Source organism: Cricetulus griseus, chromosome 2 (assembly GCF_003668045.3).
Source record: "Cricetulus griseus strain 17A/GY chromosome 2, alternate assembly CriGri-PICRH-1.0, whole genome shotgun sequence".
NCBI classification, from domain to species: Eukaryota; Metazoa; Chordata; class Mammalia; order Rodentia; family Cricetidae; genus Cricetulus; species Cricetulus griseus.
The window spans coordinates 400990686-401011593 of record NC_048595.1 but is presented as its reverse complement, the minus strand read 5'-3'; the positions used below and the strand labels follow the sequence as shown (position 1 = coordinate 401011593).

Here is a 20908-nt window from a genome sequence, read left to right as displayed (position 1 = left end):
TGCATCAGCACCATCTCATTGAATGAAGTCCTGTACTGAATAAAAACATATAAAGGGTCCTGAGAACCATTCACCTTTCTGCTTCCTGAAATCAAGTGCAATGGGACCAACTGCCTCAACCTCCTGAGTCCACAATGCCTCCACACGATAATCCTGGAACTGTAGTTTGAAATGACCTTTTCCTTCTTTAAATTGCTATTCTCAGGTATTTCATCACAGTAATAACAGAAGTTAGTATTCAGAGCATTGGCTATGCTCCCTGCTGAGACAGGTCAAGAAGCTTGATCTGAGCTTCCTTTGAGCTTTGCTGTAATGCTACCTATCTGAGTTCAAGTTGTAGATGTCTCTGAAATGAAAACTTTACCTTAGCAGAATTACTAGCAGGTTTAAATATACTAAGTAGCCACTTTTCAGTCAATTATCATTGCAACACAATTTAGCATAAAGTTGTTCAATATTTCAGGAGTCTCAAATTTTAATTTTCATATTTTCTGTTTCTCATATGCATGCTTTTAAGTTTTTTAAATTGAAAATTGATTTTTCCATATAACATATTCTTATATGTTTCCCTGCTCTCATATCATCCCAGATCCTTTCCATTTATCCACCTATCCAACTTGATGCCTTCTTTCTCTATTTAGGAAGCAAGCAAATTAAAAATGAGAACGCATATCTTTTTTTTTTTACCAGTGCACACTAATATACTTAAATGTCTTCACAGTCTTCACATGTTAAACTTTCAGAAGCTTAAGTCTTGAAAGAAGAAGGCAGAGTGAAGTGGAACACTTGTATTAGATTATGCCATAAATTTGATTTTTAGGAAAACAAAACCCAAGACACAAAAAACAAATGAATACTTCTTTCTGACTGCTGAATTTTACCTCACTAGGTTCAAATTTTCTGTTACTTTAGTGATGTGTACCAACAAAATAAATACATGTTATATATGTATATATATTCTTCACTATAGTTCTAATAATTGTATCCTAATATATAGACATCTAATAAAAATAGAATGAATATTGTATTTCATTTTATAGTCCAGCATCTATTCATCATTAACTGTTATTAAATAATGGTTATCAGTGGTGTAAGGACACTTTTAAGCAAGTGTCTGTCTTACAGTGCACAGGTTCATGTGGTGTGGGTGGAGTAAATACAACTGAAGAGATCCTAATAGTTTCACACATACAAAACAAACAGCACAAGTAGTTATCCAAAAGTCAGGAAAGATGTCTTGAAACAGGACAGAGCCTGCGTCCACTGGAGCAGGTACCATCTATTATTTTGGCCATCTCATCTGAGGTTTTGGAGGGAAGAAAGGGAAGAGAAAATAATGCAATTACATTATAATCTCAAATATGAAAATAATTTTTAAAAAGGCATAGGGATGAACACCTGTAATTCTAGTGTTGGGAAGCTAACTGGAAAAAATTCAACCCTTCAAACCCTAGTGAATATTGCCTTCTTTTGAGGTATTTTCTCTAATCTCCCAAGACAGAATTATGTTATTCCCCCAAATGCATATTTCTCTAGTACTAAATTTATGACTTCCACATGGCACTTTTATGCTCATATGAAAACACCTCCTGTCCCCAGAGCATACTGCCTTGAATAAAATACCGTTTAAATGTCTACCCTTCCAAATTTGCTGGCCATACACCTCTGAACAGAGACCACATGTTGTCTTATTTCTTTACCTGTTGCATTCTATACTCTGCTTGTTACCCGAATAATAAGTCCCCATTGTGACAAATGAATGAGTGGAAAGAAATCTAGGAATGATTAATAAAAGTCCCTGCAATGGATAGACTTTTAACTGAAGAAACAAAACTGTAGTAGTTTTGGAAGTCTTGCATCTTCTAATTCACAGTGGGAATCATTTATTCTCCAACAGTGTGAAGCAAAATAAATTTATGTGACATCAAAGAAGCTGCCAGACACTATGTATAAAATGAAGAAAATAATCAATATCTTTGTACAAGTAACCATTGAAAATTTTCTATGCTGCATGAGATTGGGTATGAAATTATTGCTATACTTTGACAGATTTGTATACAAAGAAAAATATAAGGAAATAACATGTTTTTGCCAATTAAATTATTACTAATTAAAGGATACTAAATTATGAAAAAATGAACAAAATAAACCAAGTTGAATTTTCTGTGCTTTTTTAACTTTTAGGATTTGCGTAGATAAGACAAGTATGGAATAGTCTGTCATTTTTAGGACTCTGTGTAATCTTTGAAATGTTTATATTTATGTAGGTGAAGAGTGCTCACTTCATCAACACATATACTAAAATTGAAATTATACAGAAAAGATTCATGTGGTCCTTGTGAAAGGATGACACACAAATTTGTGAAACATTTCAAATTTTTAAATGAAAATTTAGGAATTCAAACAGAAGCTATAGAGGCAAGCTTCATAAACAGAATACAAGAGCTGCAAAAAAGAATCTCAGACATTGAAGATATGATAGAAGAAATGAATACATTGGTCAAAGAAGCTAAATTTTTCTGGAATGAAACATCCAGGAAATCTGAGACACTATGAATAGAGAAACTTAAGAATAATAGGAATAGAAGATGAATAAGTCCAGCTCAAAGGCCCCAAAATATTTTCAACAAGATCATAGAAAAAATTTGCTAACTTAAAGAAGGACATGCCTATAAAGGTACAAGAAGCAAACAGAGCATTTGAGGTGGGGTGACTGGCTTTTGGTCATTTGATGAATTACAGATGTTTGCCATTATTTAGGAGGAGTTGGTTACAAGTTGTTATTAGTCATAGGACAAAAAGCTAAACCAAGGAGTTAGATTCAAGGATTTCTTTCTGAAGGAAGAATGGAGCCATAGTATAGAAATGATCAGATAAAAGAGTGGATTATTAAGTCTGCTTTTAAATAACCACTAGTCTTAAATATTTTACATTGGTATGGATTTTTCTATAGTGATACAAATTTAAGTTATTTTATTATACTGCATATATGTTTCTATTCTTGTTTAAGGTATTGTATCTATGTAGCTCATTCAAAAAGGTTATGTAAAGTTCTAGTATTTGAAAGCTATTTAGGATAATAAACACAGGCTAGTAGTTAGTCATCTATAACTATCAAACTTATAGTCATGTTAGGTATGTTTTCAAGGTCATACAGAGATACAGTATAGACAGAAAGGTGATCTTCAAATGTTTCAATGACCCACTGAATATGGCATTTAAAATCTTTTAATAGCATAGGGCTTTTCATGACAGTGAGTCACTTCTGCTCTTGGCAACACCAATTTACTTCCAAAAAGGATGATGTGCCCACATGGAGTCTGCTTTCTTTATGGCAAAACCTAGATATTTGGACAAGAAACTGATCTTGCTTCAACTGCTGAAAATATGCTGTCCAAACTGGACCATCAGGACACAAAGAAAATTGACTGCCAAACTTTGACAAGAAAGGGCAGAACAGTCCTTCAAAAATTTCTGCTTCACATAAAAGTCTGTAGATACTCTAAGCCTGTAGGCCAAAAACAAGATGCCCTGACATTGCAGAGGAAACTTAAGTGACTGTCCAGGCAGCTGGCTGTTTCTGTTATTCCTTTAGTTTCAGAAGTTGCTTGTTCTGCACTTCCTGTTTATTAAGGAAGTGTCTTTGATGGAGGTGAAGACTAGCTAATCATAGTTGCAGTTTTCCTTAGATATAATAGAAGATAACTTGAGTACAGAACTTTGAACTCACCAAGATAAGATAAATAATAAAATATTTTCTCCAAAATCACCAAATACACATGGATTGGACATTGTAAATGTAACTCTTAACTGATAGTCTTATTGTTTATAGTTTTATTATATTAGAGATAAAACCTTTCCTTTTTATTTAGACCAAAGGAATATTCCTTTGCATTCTGTGAAGATATGTCACTGTGACTGGTTTAATAAAAAGCTAAATGATCAATAACCAGGTAGGATTTCTGGGCACAGAGGATGCTGGGAAGAAAAAGAATGGGGTTAGGAGGAGACTACAGGGATGCAAAGCAAGTAGCATGGGCTTTACAAAGTAAAGGCAATCAAGCCACATACAACAATATAGATTAAAAGATATGGGTTAATTTAAGTTATAAGAACTAGTTAGAAACAAGTCTAAGCTATCAGCTAAGCATTCATAATTAATTACATTTCCATGTTGTGATTTATAAGCTGGAAGGAGGGACAGAAAAGTCCACCTACAATGCTCTGCAGAAATTTCGATGGCATAGATGGCAAAAATAAGATATTCCATGTTAAAGTCAAATTATCTTATCTATCCACAAATTCAGCCCCACTGAAGGTGCTAGAAGGAAAACTCCTACCTAGAAGTTCAACTAAACCCATGAAGTAGGTGTGGCCTTGTTGGAGGGAGTATGTCACTGTGGGGATGGGCTCTGAAGTCTTTTATGCTCAAGCTACGTTCAGTGTGGAACACAGTTCACTTCCTGCTGCCTGTGGATCAAGATGGAGAACCCTCAGCTCTTTTTCTAGCACCATGTCTTCCTTGGTGCCTCAATGTCCCACCATAGTGATAACAGACTACACCTCTGAAACTGTAAACCAGCTCCAATTATTTTCCTTTATAAGAAATGTCATGTTCATGTCTCTTCATAGCAATAGAAAAGCTAATTAAGAAACTGCTCAAGTCCTTCAGCTAGGATTCAACATGTCAGCAGCTTATTCTTAAGAAACTTTTTAAAATTTATAATATGAAATTTTAGAGGTTTTACATCTAGTATTAACTGGAAGTATATTGAAATGTTTTTAAATCATTGCCAAGAAATGAATTTTGAAAATATATAAGTTGTTTACTTATAGTTTGTTCAATACCATTATTATATGATAAACTGCCTAAAATTATTATGATATGAACAGTCAACCTTCATGAGATACTTTAATATTTTACTAGCATATTAAAATGTAAGATTGAAGACAGCAAATACCACTATCATTTGAACTATGAAGGTAAAACAATGAGGCTAACACTTCATTTCTCAGTTTAATAAAAATTAGTTTACTGTTAATGTTTCATAATTAGATAATTCATAAGAGAAAAATGGAACCTTAATTACTCATAGGTACAATGATTTCTCATTTAACTGTACTTGTAAGTAACTCATTCAACATAATTTCATAGATAGAATGTCTTTCAGGGGAACAAAAATATTTTGATATATAAATTTTACTAACAAAATATACTTCATCTGTATCTCGCACACATCTACACTAGTAAAATCAATTTATTTTGTGTTAATATGCCTCCTATTGGATGAAAAATGAAGCATTCTACTGCAAGTGGATGAAAACAAAAACAACAGTTTTATATCTCCAGAAGAGACACTTGTTTTGACTTAGCAACACAGGGAGGGAAAAGGACTGAGGCTATCAATTTAGGGGGGTGTACATGGGGTTAAGTGGGGTTAGCTAGGTGAGTGGGGCTTGAGTGAGAAAAGGGAAGAGGCATTGCTGTAACTTCATTTTAATGAAAACATCAAATATATCAAACAAGCCAGTAAATAAAAGTTTTTGAAATTGCCTTACCTTCAAAAGAGAATTTCTAATGTAGTTCTGCTTTACAAAACAAAAGTTCTGTGCTTTCAGAAGACAAAATTATATGCACAGGTCATTGTGCTTATTATTTCACATGGGTGAAATTGTTTGCCTGTGACAGAATTGGATGCACATGGTCTGAAAAAACAGTCTCTTTGAATTTGTGGCAGAAAAATAGATGTCAAGAGAAAAACTGTAAAGCTCAGGCCAGATGACTGAAAGGGCCACAACAACTGAGCTTGACACAGAGCAATGGAAGACTGTGAGGGGCCAAACTGGCTTGGTCAAGTGGTACTCAGCATGACTTAACGACCATATTTTTAGGTTTTCTGAAATGAAGAAGGAGGGGAGACTCAAAAAAACTGACTGGATCTATCAGCAGCCAGATGAACAGTGGACTATATATGGCTTAAAGAACAACTGTAACATCAGAGGAGAACTTCAGGCCTGCTACATATGTCTCTCAAAGGTAAGAAAAGATATGTTTGTAAAGCTTTGGTGCGAGAGTACTTTAGACTTTCTACTGTGGCTGTAAAACAGGCAGCAGTCTGTAAAAGTTAAAAATAATTTTGATGATTACAAAACCTGCAAGATGAGGTCCTGAATTATCATTTTTCTCAGGGAAACATTTATTGACCTTGGTTTAAATGATTTGGCCTTGGGAGACAGTATGATACCCTAGGACATGAAATCCTGGATGTACAACTTGCATAAAAATGCAGCAAAAGAACAACCAGTAAAATTGCAGCTGTTTTAGCTGCCTCTGGTGCCAGGGGTTACCTATCTCCAACTATCAGCAAGCAAGTGCAGCAGATGGTGTAACATATCGCCAACTAAAATGCAGAAGGCACTGCTAAATTCTGCTTTCTGGCATCAGCAATAAGTTATCTGGGTTGAAGGTGAATGTGTTTTCTTTTCTCATCAGCTTTTTAAAAAAAGATGAACTGTGTTAGGTGAGAACCTTTGAAAGCCAAGTGTAAGCATCCTCTAATAACCACCAGTTCCAAGTCTCTCTGTATGAGAATATTATTACAAAGCTTTAACTCATTACCTTCAACAGAGAACATGCTAAAACCAGGCCATTCCAGTATACAAAGATCCTGTAGTTTCATGTTTGCCTCTTTCTTGAAGGTTAGATGTGGTGGTTTGAAGAAAAAATCTTCCCCAAATAGAAGTGTGGCCTTGTTGGTATAGGTGCGTCTTGTTGGAGAAAGTGTGTCACTGTGGAGGTGGGCTTTGAGGGCTCATATATGTTCAAAATACCACCCTGTGTCTCAGACCACTTCCTGTTGACTGCCCAAGAGGTAGGACTCTCAGATACTTCACCATCATATATGCCTGCATGCCACCAGGTCCAACCATGATGATAATTAACTGAACTCCTGAACTATAAGTGAGCCACCCCAATTAAATGTGATCTTTTATAAGGGTGTCTGTGATAATGGTGTCTATTGTAGTTTGAATATATTGGCCCCATAAGTTTATAGGGAGTGTTACTATTAGGGTGTGCAGCTTTGGTGGAATAGGTATGGACTTGTTGAAGGAAGTATGTCAGTGTGAGGGGTAGCTTTGAGGTTTCCTATGCTCAAAATACCTACCAACGTCACAGGTCACTTCTTGTTGCCTGCAAGATGTAGGACTCTCAGCTACTTCTCCAGCAACATGTCTGCCTACATGATCCTGCCATGATGATAATGAAATGAACCTCTGAACTGTTAGCTAGTCACCAAAATTAAATATTTTCTTTGTGGTGTCTCTTCACAGCCATAGAAACCCTAACTGAGACAGTGGATGCTCTCATGCAGCTCTCTCCTACCTGCCAAACTGAAAAGATTAATTGGGGAATGAAGAGCATCACCTAATTCATGATATATTCTCTCTGTTTTGTTTCTATTGTTTTTTGTGTCACACTTTTGAATTCTAACTGCTCAGTCTCTTTATTTTAGCGTATATCTAGCCTGATTAGGCTTTGTTGTGAGCCTTTCCTATTTCTGTATCATACTATAATATTTTCTCTGTTATTTCTCAGGGACTTTCTCTGTTGTTCTTATCTTACTCCCTGTTTTCCAATTTTCCTCTTTCCCCTCTCTTTAATTATTTGTACTCTAAGATCTAAAAAGTCTATGGGATACAGTTTTGTCTGACCATGTCATAGCAATTCTCTCTCTGAATCTTTTTAAGGTTCATGGTGTATTCTCCTGTAGGTTAACACTAACTTGGCTGTCAATCACTGTTACTTTTGTTTCAACCAAATTGTTCTGTAAACAGAGAGGGGATAATAGGCCCCAGTGAAGATAACTAACCAAGAAGTTCTACAAAGAACAAGATAAACTCAGGAAGAGGAGGGAAGAGTGAAAGGGAGGACACCTGCATCTCAACAGATGTGCAGAGCAAAACAGATAAAAACTATGAGGAAACACAGTAGCACAAAATCTCCCAAAGCTCTTGACTCCTCAGCAACCAAAACCAAAGGTAATGGAAGAGCAAGTACCAGGAAAACATTTCCACCTCTACTTTTAATGTTATCTGTGAATATAATTGAGTGAGATGACTCAAATGTGTGAAGAAATAACTCCACACCTAAATAATAAAATTACCAAAGAAGATGAAAAATCATGGCTATGGAAATAACATTCAAAAATGTGAGATAAATTATTAAAGTCATTGATACTGTAAAACAGATATGAGCAAATATAAAAACTGCACATAAAATAAATTTAGCAAATAAATGGTGCAGCATTGAGCATCATCCAGCAATGTCTCAAGTAGAAGAAAGAACAGCAGGGATGGAAGTACATTTAGACATCAGTGAAAAAGGGTAGCATGAACAGTACTTCAAGAACTCAGGGACATAATCAAGAGATTGAACCACAAAATCCTCAAGTATAAAAGGAGCAGAGAAAGGCTAAGGTCTAGAAAAATCTATGTGGAAAATTAAGGCAGAAAAATTAAACCAGAATGGACATCAAAATATAATAGGCATTTAGAACCTCAGCTAGACATGAACAGAGAAGAATTTCTCTAGAATATACCATTGTCAAGATATTATAAATATAATATAGGAATTTTCAAATGTTGTAAGCAGAATATGCCAACACACTTTTGGCAGAAGCAACATAATAAAATCAGACCTCTTACCAGAAATTCTCAAACTTGGGGAAGCATGAGATGATATATTCCAAATAATAAATGTAAATAAATGCCAACTGGGATTGTTATATTTAGTAAAACTGTCTTTTAAAACTGGCAAAGAAATGGACTATTTCCTGAAAAGTAAAATCTAAGGCAGTTTAGGACCACCAAACTGCCAAAACTTTATTCCAAAAGATATTTAAAGTAATACTATACATATAAGGAAAAAAGACTGCCACAACTATGAGAGCATCGGGAAGAATAAATTTCATCAGAGGATAGATGAAGGACAATTGAGAAGGAATCTTACATTCCAAACTCAGTAAATTAGCAAGCCCCTAATACTAACAAGGGATAAAAAACAATGATCTAGTCAACCAGAAAAACAACCAACAAAATTACAGGAATTAGAAAATATTTCTAATTAATAACCTAAAGAGTAATCAGCCTTAATACACCTTAAAGGAATGCAAAATGACTGGCTAGATTTAAAAACAAACTCTAAGTATTTTTCATCTCCAAGAAACACTCATCATTGGCAAAAATACCACAGCTACAAAGTCAAAAGATGGAAATCAATGTGTCAAGCAAATGGAAGCTTAAAATAGAAGTCAGAGGACAACTTGTAAGAATCAGTTCTCTCCTTCAACCATGGGAGTTCCAGGGATTGATCTCATGCTCTCAGTCATGGAAGCAAGAACTTTTACCCAAGGATCTATCCCACTAGGCCATGACACCCACTCTATGGAAACAAATGGTAAATGGAGTACAAGGTCAGATACTTCCTGATTCAAGTCCTTTTATAATAACAGTGGGTAACTTTAACTTGCCACTCTCATTTTTAGATATGGCATCTGAACTAAAAGTCAACAAAAATTCAGAGTTAAAATATACCACAGATCTAATGAACTGAACACATATTTACTGAATATTTTCTCTAACAACAATAGAGCACATTTTATTCACAATGCCCATAGAGCTTTCTGTAAAATAGACTACATTCTAGGCCACAACAATGTTTTAACAAAGACAAAATAATTTAAATAGCTTATCAAATTATCACAAGATTAAACTAGAAATAAATAGAAAAATAAATCATATAAAGATATGGGCATAGAAAAAGATTTTCTGAAAGTTATTCTAACAATGTAATAAATAAGACCATACATAAACTTACAATTGGAACTAAAAGAAAGTAAAAATCTACATAGCAAAAGAAATCCTTCTTTAAAAAGAGACAAATGTCAATTACATATGAGATTGGAGATTAATATCTTGACTCTATGAAGAAATGAAGAGATTAAATAGGTGAAAATCATACAATTAACAAAATACTGATGAATTGAATAAACAGCTCTCAGAAGTAAAAAAAGAATCGTATTGGCAATTTTTAACAAGAGATAGTGATGCTGCAGAATATGGCTTTGAGAAGAAAAAAATAAGAATTATCTTCCAGAATGAATATGAAAAGTGTTTACTAATCAACTTACTAGTTTACTAATGTAGAACAAGTTATCCAAATGCTATTGAGATAGTTCCATGTGGTAGGGGAGAAGTTATGGTAACTGCTTCATAACCTCAATGAGATTACAATTACATATGGCAGCCATATTCTCTTGAATGTGTAATGAATGGCTTGTCTGATCCCTTTAGTAATTTTATGCTAGAGTTTCATTCTACCCCCGCAGTATTTGAAAACATGATTATAGCTAAACACATCTGCTAATGACAGTCTGTAAAAATTCTAGATGATTACAGATTTTAAATTATATATAAAAATTTTATATTCCTCTTTAAATTTCATTTATTCAATATGAAGCTAATCTTGGCCACAGATCTCTCCTTTGGAATGTATTTAGTATTTGTTTTATAGCAAGGGTAATTATACTTTGTCTTCAATAAAGTGTTGTAGAAAACTAATGAGAAATTAATCCATGATGGAACCCAATCAAGATGCGAATATGCCTCAGAACTCAGTCTCTGGCAGTTTATGTTTTATTGTGGCTTCATGTATGATACAACCCAGCATTTATGCCCAAATGGTAGAGAATTCCATGTGCCAGTGACTAAGAGAAACAAAGGGAGGTGGGGTTCTTGTCAGAACATATTTCCATCTTTAAATTAGTTTGACAAAACTCTTAGTTATATAATAGTCCAAACTTTATTATTTTAATCAATTTATAACTTTTGTAGCTTTCTATATTTTCCAGGGGGAAACAACTGAAGACTAACGGTTGCTTCAATCTATTATTTTCTGGAAACTACTTGTCTTATTTCAGAATGGAACATTTTTTTCAAACTATTTTAAGATTCTGAGTCACATCACTTTTTTGCCATCTATTGACATTTATATAACTTCCCACTAATTAAATTTGTCATTTGAAAAGTGCATATTAAAATTTATTTGTGTGAGATCCATGCATTTTTATGGAGCTATCACTCAAGAAAGTTTTGCAGTTGGAACACTATCTGCCCCTCGAATAGTCTGTAGACCCCTGTGACCTTTGGAAGCAGTCTAAGGTTCACTTTCGTTATATACTTCAATAGTGAGTTTGATTATAACAGCATTAGATCATAGTTTTAAGTTTTTTTAATTTTTTATTAGTTCAAATTAGGAACAAGCTTGTTTCACACGTCAATCCTTTCTCCTTCACCCTCCCCTCATCCCTACCCTCCTCCCTCACCCCCGATTTACTCCCCCACCACATCCACCCTCCACTCCCCAGGCAGGGTAGGACCCTCAACGGGGGCTCCACAAAGTCCACCACATCATCCTGGGCTGGGCCTAGACCCTTCCCCATGTGTCCAGAGCAAGAGTGCATCCCTCTTTACACCAGGGAAAAATAATAATCCACTATCAGGGGCCCCCTGGAGTGCAGAGGCCTACTCATTGACAACCATGTCCAAGGATCTGGATCAGTCCTGTATTGGCCTCCCAGACAGTATCTGGGGTCAATGTGCTCCCCCTTGTTCAGGCCAGCTGTTTGTGTGGGTTTCACCACCCTGGTACCGACCCCTTCGATCTTCATTCCTCCCTCTCTGCAACTAAGTTCCAGAGTTCAGTTCAGTGTATATCTGTGGATGTCTGCCTCTGCTTCCATCAGCCACTGGATGAGGGCTCTAGAATGGCATAAAAAGTAGTCATCAATCTCATTTTAGGGGAAGGGCATTTAGGTTATCCTCTCCACCATTGCCTGGATTGTCAGATCCTGTCATCCTTGTAGGTCTCTGGAAATCTCCCTATTGCCAGATCTCTCTTTGGACCTATAATGGCTCCCTCTAATATGGTATCTCTCATCCTGCTTTCCTCTATTCTTCCCCCAACTCAACATTTCTGCTCCTCCATTTCCTCCTCTCCTCTCCTCTTCTCCTCCTCTCATTCTGGCAGCTCCCTCTCCCCTACCCTCATGCTCCCAATTAGCTCAGGAGTTTCTGTTCCTTCCCATTCCTGGGGTCCATGCATTTATCCCTTAGAGTGCTTCATGTTTCCTAGTTTCTTTGGTGAAGAGGATTATAGACTGGTAATCCTTTGCTCTAATTGAAAACCCTGATATTAACCCACACACCTATGAACACCTTATTTTTGAACATTACACCAGTAGCACAGACATTGAGATCGACAATTAATAAATGGGACCTCCTGAAACTGAGACAATTTCTGTAAGGCAAAGGATACTGTTAGTAAGACAAAACAACAGCCCACAGAATGGGAAAAGTTCTTCACCAACCCCACATCTGACAGAGGGCTGATCTCCAAAATACACAATGAATTCAAGAGGCCACCCACCAGAACACCAAACAATGAAATTAAAAAGTGGGGTACAGAACTAAATAGAGAATTCTCAACAGAGGAATCTGAAATGGCTGAAAGACACTTGAGAAAGTGCTCAAAATCATTGGACATCAGGGAAATGCAACTCAAAACAACTCTGAGATACCACCTCACACCTGTCAGAAAGGCTAAAATCAAAAACACCAATGACAGTCTATGCTGGAGAGGATGTGGAGAAAAAGGAACACTTCTCTATTGCTGGTGGGAGCGCAAATTGTAAGACCACTCTGGAAATCAGTATGGTGGTTGTTCAGGAAAATGGGAATCAGTCTACCTCAAGATCCAGCAATTCCTCTCTTGGGCATATACCCAAATAATGCATGTTCATACAACAAGGACATATGTTCAGCCATGTTCATAGCAACATTGTTTGTAATAGCCAGAACCTGGAATCAACCTAGATGCACCTCAACTGAAGAATGGATAGAGAAAATGTGGTACATTTATACAATGGAGTACCACTCAGCAGATAAAAGCAATGGAATCTTGAAATTCTCAGGCAAATGGATGGAACAAGAAGAAACCATCCTGAGTGAGGTAACCCAGTCACAAAAAGACAAACATGGTATGTACTCACTCATATATGAATTTTAGACATAGTTTTGAGATTTTAATTAGTATTGTCTTTTAAAAATATTCTTAAATAATAACAAATATTCTTTGAGAATCTCATACATGTATACAACATATTTTGACTTATCTTCTTATTAATCTCAGCTTTTCTAATTATTTTCCATTGATTTTTTAAAGTGTTTGTATAGATTCCTTTCAATAATAAGGCTGATCAATTTAGGCAATTAGTCATTCTATCTGACTAGTTTTAAATTCCTAAGGGAATTTTGAAAATTTATAATTTATTGACTATTTATACTATACAATGCCGTCAGTTGTGAAATGTATTATGTACTTTAATATTTTATTTCTCCTTGTGCATATAACATTATTCTTCATTGTATCCATCTTTGAGCTTAGTAAGGCAACATGCTATCTAGGGACACATTAAAACTATTTGATGCATCCACAAATCCATGGTCTTTCACCCTTGAAGAGCCCTGTCCACACTTGTGGTTGTTGTAATCAAGTAATTTTCTCATTCTTTCAGTAATTTTCTCAAACAGCCTATTCCTAAAGCTTTCAGAGCACACTTCTTTGCACTCCTGAACAGAGCCATCAAGGCCAATCACAAGGAATGGCTTCAATATTCTGTCCCCAAAATGTATTTTGATTGACATCCATCACTCTTATCTCAAAGAAATTATGACTATTTCCCCATCTGTGCTAGCACTTTTTCTTGTTTTCTCTCTCAGTGGGCCCTCCTGTTGTGTCTTCTGCTACAGTGGTAGCTAAGCACAAAGCTTTTTACTTATGGCTTTCTATCAGAGGTACTTCTTGCAGAATACTTTATAGCAAAATATACTTTCTCTGTAATTGAATAACAATCTTTTCTCTGCTTACACCTTTTCTCAGCAACTAGACACTGCTGGCTAGCTGCTCCTCAATGCGTATAATGTACCTATTTTTGTTCTGAGTCACCTTCAACAACCCATAATGGTTTGGAACCTACCTCTTGACCTATTTGCAGTTTTTTTGAAAATTAAGCTTGAGAAATTAAGATTTATGACAGCAGCTTTTAATACTGGTTTTATATTAGAATCCTCTAAAAATATCTCTAAAATTAATGAGTGCCCAGATGCTTTTCAAATAACCTGACTCAGAATATTGGTTGTTTATAGACCTAGGAACTCTTCCTTTCCTCCTATCTCCCTTCCCCTCTCTCTCCCTCTCTTACACTGCTTCCACCTCCCCTTCCTTCATTTCCTCTTTTCTGTTTTCCTCTTTACTTCTGACATCATTTTTACTTTCTTTTAAAGCTTAGGCACCAGAAAGAGAATAATTACAATATTTATGAGTAACGCAGGTACCCGCTCTGTTATTTACTGCTTATGTCACATGTACAAGTCAATCTGAATGGTTTTAACTACCAACTTGATAAAACCCAAATGATAATGTCTCCCTCAAAGAGCTTTGCTACAAGCAATGTCATTGAGTCTCACAGGAAGAGAATCCTTGAAAATAACAACATATCTTAAAGTGCTACAGAAAAATACAACCAACCAAAATGCAGAGTTGTAGAGCTCAGTCCTAACTGATGCTTCTACCCAACACTTCCACACCTAAGGCTCAAAGAACACTGAGTAAGAGGGGGCAGAAAGCTTGTAAGAGCCAGAGGATAAGTGAGTTTGCTGTGAGACTATGTCTTCTAGTAACATCAGAGGCTACATCCATAGGTTTCCCCAGCACAACCACCCAAATATGAGCTAAACAAGGACAGTACCAAGAGACATGCCAAAGCGTTTGGCTGCTCTTGGCCACTAAGTCCGAGTATTGGGCGGAAGCCTGGAGATTTGGATGAACCACAAGACTCCTGGTCCTTTTCTGAGAGAATCTCTCTCACCTTTCTTGTGGAGCAGCCTTATATACAAACTTACAAAAACCCCAGGTCAAAGGGTTCACAACAGGATACTGATCCCAGTGGGGTGAGGTCAGGAAAACAGGAGGTACCTGTGGTTATGCTGGAAAACAACTCTTAGAGACCCCAGGAGGCTGGGTTCCAACATCTCCCCCTTCTTTATATATAACAAAACAGCTATCAAGTAAGAACTATAAGATTTTAACCATTCTATCTTAGTGTGTTACTGTAACTATATATCTTCAACTCCATCAAAGACCATAGAAGGAATATATATATATATATATATATATATATATATATATATATATATATGTATATATATATATATATTCCATTGGTCTTTGAATGGTATGAAGAATATCTATATATCTAGAAAAACTAACTAGTAAGATCCTTTCCAATACAAAGTATCAACAAATGAGGATCCATTCCAATACAAAGTATCATTTCTTTTTCCTTTAAAAAGTGATCGACTGTGACCAGTACCATTTCTAACCAACTAAATTTAAATGAAAACAAATATCGGATCACCTGAGCCACTGCTTTAGGGGGTCCTGCCCCATGAAACCATACCAATCTGGAAGGAATCCACAGCAATTCACCCTCAGTTGAAACAAAAGCAGACATTTCCCCCGCCAAGTAACCTGTACTTTAACAACTATTGCTCCTTCCCCAGCAATTAACTATTTAAAGACAACACAATAGCATTCTTTTGTTAACAGTCACACATTTATGATCACACTTCATACACACATGTGGCCACACCATACATACAGGACATACATACATCTTTTGAACAAAAGTCACAAAGGAGAGGAGGTGTCAGGGATGGCAATCCTTACCATAGCTTGGCATCTTTGGAGGGTCTTGAGGACTGCCACATCCTTTGTCTATTCCTGTATGGTCTTTTGTAGGTCCTGGGTCTTTTCTTTATCCACTTGGACATATTCTCCTTTCTCACCCGATGCAACAGATAATGTGGATGGCTTGCGATGAAGGCTCTAGGAGACCGGCTGAAAGTCCAGGGCTATGTAATTCACATTTCCAGTACTCTTCTTTGGAGCTGGGCTGTTAGTGCCACTGGATACAGGGGATGAAGTCATTGGGTTCTGCATAGGGACATAGTTCTCCTCACTGTCTCTGGAGTCTGTATTGGAGATGGAAAGGCAGTACTGGGAGGAGCTGGAGTTAAAGGTGTGGTTGACCGTGGACAAAGATTTGGTGACAGGTGTCTTGAAAGGGAGCTCATTGATAACAGTGTTGTACAGTGTCTATTGCCCTGGGCAAGTTTTTGTGCAGCTGTATCACTCTCCTGTCCGGTGCTCTGAGAGAAGCTGGCATTCCATGCATTTTATGCATTGGTGCAGGTGTTGATACTCCTGAGGTGGACTGGTGGACAAGGCAGGCTGGATGTGTCTTGACACAGGTAGCTGGATAGAGTGTGAAAGGGCTGAGGACTTTCTTGCTCAGAGCAGGTGATGACTGGAGCTGCTGAATTCAGCTGGAGAAGAGCAGAGACTATGACTGACTGAAGAAAGGTTTCTCAGGGCATCAGTGCTCTCTTTAGTCTGACTGAAGCCGCAGATCTGGCAGATGCTCTGGACCCACCTATTCATGTCAGCCTCTGTCTCAGCCACCAAGTAGAAGGTGTGCTCATTGCTAATGATATCAAACATAAACCTCTTTTGGAGCTCTTGTTTGTTGAAGGTAAGGGTTCTTCCAAGCATAGTGCCCCAACTTTTTCTCAGGAGGCAATTTCTCCAGCCAGCCTGTGCACACCACATCATTGCTGGCTGACTGGAGCCCACAGTGGGCTTGAGTGGACAAGGGCTCAGGCTGCTGGGTCAGCTGGCTGCTGGTGGGTAGCTTGAGGAGGAGGGATTCCTCAGTGGAGGATTTCCCACATTTCTTTAATCCAAAGTTTAAATTAAATCTTACCAGTACCTTGTCTCTTTAAACTTTATCTGTGTGATTGACTGTAATCTCTATTCCAATCCAACTCTATTAGGAGTTGAGGCACCCCTTTTCCAGTGCCTTTACAATCCAACTCTCTTAGGAGTTGAGATACCTATTTTCTAGTACCTTTTGCAATTCACCCTCACAACTCCTTACTTGCTTTCCAGCCTTCTGAGGGTGATCTCTCAGGGTCCTCTTTCTTTCCTGATCTCAGTGAAACCTCCATTTGTGGCTGCTCTTGACCACTAAGTCTGAGTATTGGGCGAAAGCCTGGAGATTTGGATGAACCACAAGTCCGAGTATTGGGCGAAAGCCTGGAGATTTGGATGAACCACAAGACTCCTGGTCCTTTTCTGAGAGAATCTCTCTCACCTTTCTTATGGAGCAGCCTTATATACAAACTTACAAAAGCCCCAGGTCAAAGGTTTCAAACAGGATATTGATCCCAGTGGGGTGAGGTCAGGAAAACAGGAGGTACCTGTGGTTATGCTGGAAAACAACTCTTAGAGACCCCATGGGGGCTGGATTCCAACAAAAGTGTAAGGGAAAAGCACAAGAGGCCTCAACCCTACATGAAGAATTACAGACTGATGGGGGAAGTGCTTCTGTGTATGTGTTACTGGATGATAAATAAAGTACTATTTGGCCAATGAGGCAGCCAATTAGGCAGGACTAGAAGTCAAAGAGGATTCTGGGAAATGTAGTAGAGAAGTGGTGATCCAGGCAGGAAGTTACATAGCAAGGAGACTCATATTTAAGCCAAGAAAAACAGGAAGTCCCCCCTTTCCCCTTTACCTCCCCAGTGGCTCCATGTAATCCACCAGCAAGGGAGGGCGCCAATGGAAGGCGTCTGATAGGATAAGTCTTATAAAATATATAGATTTATGATAATTAAGACTGAGCTAACAGATGAGAAATCCTAGTCATTGGCCAAGCAGCATTTGTACCTAATATAAGTCTGTATATTATTTTGTCCATCCACGTGGCAGGCAGAACTTGGGCAGCTGGCGAGACTGCCCACATGGCGGTAGGGCTCAGGCGGCTTTGGCGGAAAGATTTATCATAACAACAGACAACTAGGGAAAGCTGGTAGCAGAAACAGTGGCCTTTCCCAGGGAAGATTACAGTGATTGTCCAGTGCCAAATGGTCAGTCCCTAAAACATGCATAAAAGTAACAGTATATGGAGTGAACAGGTTATATTTAGGAATACGTGTATATTAATCTATATAAATATATTCATGAATTAACTATGAGTGGGGAGTAAAAGAGCTCATGAATTTGAAGGAGACTGGGGAAGAAAAGTGGGATGGTTGGGAGAGAGGAGAAGGAAGGGACAAATGGTGTAATTGTATTATAATCTCAAAATATTTAAAAATTTAAAAATTATATCTCATGGATCATGTAGGTCTGGTATATCCAAATAAGACAATAGCTTCTTGTTTTCCCTCAAAGTCAGGGCTAATTTAATTTGGTTTTAGCATTTCAAGGCTTAACTAAACTGTGGCCTTTGTTGACAAGTATCACAGCTTCTTCATCCATGCAGTGTCTTTTTTTTTTCCACATCATCATATCACACTCTCTGGTAATCTCAGAAAAAGGACTTCCTTACTTGTTAAAGACTTTCCTGTCACTCTTGCTCCATTTCCTGAGCTTTACGGCTATTCTCTTTCCATTTGTGTAAAACAACTGCAGTTGTATCTCTGTGTTGACTAATCTTATAGAATCATCTGAAAGGAGGAAACATTAATTGATAAAATGCCTCCATAAGATCTGGCTGTAAGACTTTTTTTTTAATTAGTGATTGGTGGGTGAGGGCCCAGCCCATTGTGGGTGGTCCTAGGATCTATTAAAAAACAAAAAAAAAGGAAGAAAGGCAGCTGACTGACAGATGTCTGTGAGTTCAAGTCCAGCCTGGTCTACAGAATGAGTTCTAGGACAGGCTCCAAAGCTACAGAGAAGCCCTGTCTCTAAAAACAAAAACAAAAAACCAGGCTAAGCAAGCTGTGTGGAGCAAATAAGTAAACAGCACCTCTCCATGACCTATGCATCAGCTCCTGCCTCTAGGTTCCTGCCCTGCTTAAGTTCCTTTCTTGACTTCTTTGACAATGAACAACAGTATGGAAGTATAAGCCAAATAAATCCTTTCCTTCTCAGCTTGCCTTTTGGTCATGGTGTTTCAGCACAGCAATAGAAACACTAAGACAATACCTTATTTAACCTTATTTCTTTGTAGACTAGGGACAAAAGAGATAATTTGCCTTTTCCCTTTTAACTTACCAGCTTTTAGTGTTTTTTTTCTCCCAACAATAACAATGTTTATTATAAAACTAATCATGTAAAATTAATTAATCTTTTAAATCTCTATAAGCAACACAAGATATAAATTGTTATAGGAAGTAAGCAATGAAATAATTTAAAGCAAAAAAAATATAACTTACCTGAGGCATTTAAAGTCAGTCAGAATGGTTTGAATGAGGGTTGTTTAGTCCCTTTGCTTGGAATAACATGTAAAACGGCAAAACAACCTATAGGAAAAAAAAAAAAAAAAAGATTAGGAAGATGATCGGCAAAGAACAAGATTGGAGGAGAATTTAAAAGATAAAATGGTGGGACTGGCCAGATGGCTCAGAACTTTCCATTGCTACAAATGGAAACACAGTGTGGCTCCCAGTGTCCATGCAGGGTGGCTTGCAAACACCTGTAACTCCATCTCTAGTGGATATAATGCCCTTTTCTAGCCTCTTTGGACACCTGCACAGATGTGGCAATACAAACAAACACAGATACTCACAAACATATGAATAAGATTTTTTTAAAAACAATGATGCACAATAACAGTTAATGAAGAAAGAAGCTATGAATTTGAAAGTGAGCAAGAGAGGATATAGGGAATCATTTGGAGGGAAGAAAAGGAAGAGTGGAAGATGTAATTATAATAACAAAAGGTAAAACAATTACAAAAACAGTGCAGACACGACGCTTAAAACAATAATTATGAATAAACTGCAATGGATGCAAAAACCAAGAACTTAGTGGAGTCCTCAGTAGCTCTGACCCTAGAGGCAGTAAAACAGGAAAATTAATCTGAAGTCTGAGCAAAGCTTGGTCTCATTATTCCGTTTATCCTTCCAGTGGTAATTCACACGGTATCAGCAATTTGGCAGTTAGGACTTTACCTGGAAGGTGGCAGGCTGTTGCAGAGTGGAAGTCCCACCTCCTCACTTCCTGTCCCTCTCTGTAGAAATATAGTAGTAAAATTATTTTCCAAAGACAGATAATGTGAGAATACTGATGGATTGTGATGTGGGACTGTAAACTAAAATAAACCCTTTCCTCTTCAAGTTGCTTTTGGCTACAGGGTTTTTGTTTTTTTCAAGACAGGGTTTCTCTGTAGCTTTGGAACCTATCCTGGCACTTGCTCTGGAGACCAGCCTGGCCTGGAACCCACAGAGATCCGCCTGCCTCTGCCTCCCCAGTGCTGAGATTAAAGGTGTGCACCACCAACGCCCAGATTGGTTAGTGTTTTATCAAAACAATAGAAACATTAACTAAGACATGAATAATGATGAATACCATTGTGATTATTTTCCTAGAAAATGTAAATAAATGTCCTCTCACACAGTGTGCTATGAACATATCAAGAATAAGTTTCCACTGAAGTCTGGCATAGGGAACAATTAATTCAGAAGGGTTAATTTCAGGGTTAATTACAGAGAATGATGAATTAAAGGCATCTGCATCAACCAAAGCTCACCCCGCCCTGGGAAATCATCACAGAAGCTGCATCCTTGAAGCTCCTTACACAGCTTGTCCGCTGTTAGGCTGGCCACCTGAGTATTTTCTCCTTAGCGACCATCGCTGCTTGATAACCTTTGTGTGTCTTCTCTTAGCTTCTGGAAGTCTATAAATTTTGGTTACTTCTTGAGACTGCTAACCTTTCTTTAT

General features: G+C 37.3%; 1 long non-coding RNA gene and 1 other non-coding gene across 2 annotated transcripts; one reads left to right on the top strand and one right to left on the bottom strand.

The window, feature by feature from the left end:
• Nucleotides 1–2274: 2274 nt before the first annotated feature.
• On the top strand, nucleotides 2275–2381 carry LOC113831651. Its single transcript, XR_003481769.1, has one exon. It is a non-coding gene; the product is annotated as a U6 spliceosomal RNA (small nuclear RNA).
• A 13472-nt stretch (nucleotides 2382–15853) lies between these two features.
• Nucleotides 15854–20201, bottom strand: LOC113831650. The gene is made up of 3 exons (XR_004768652.1): nucleotides 20140–20201; nucleotides 19402–19488; nucleotides 15854–16506 (listed from the first exon to the last, which is right to left on the bottom strand). It is a non-coding gene; the product is annotated as an uncharacterized LOC113831650 (long non-coding RNA).
• Nucleotides 20202–20908: the final 707 nt, after the last annotated feature.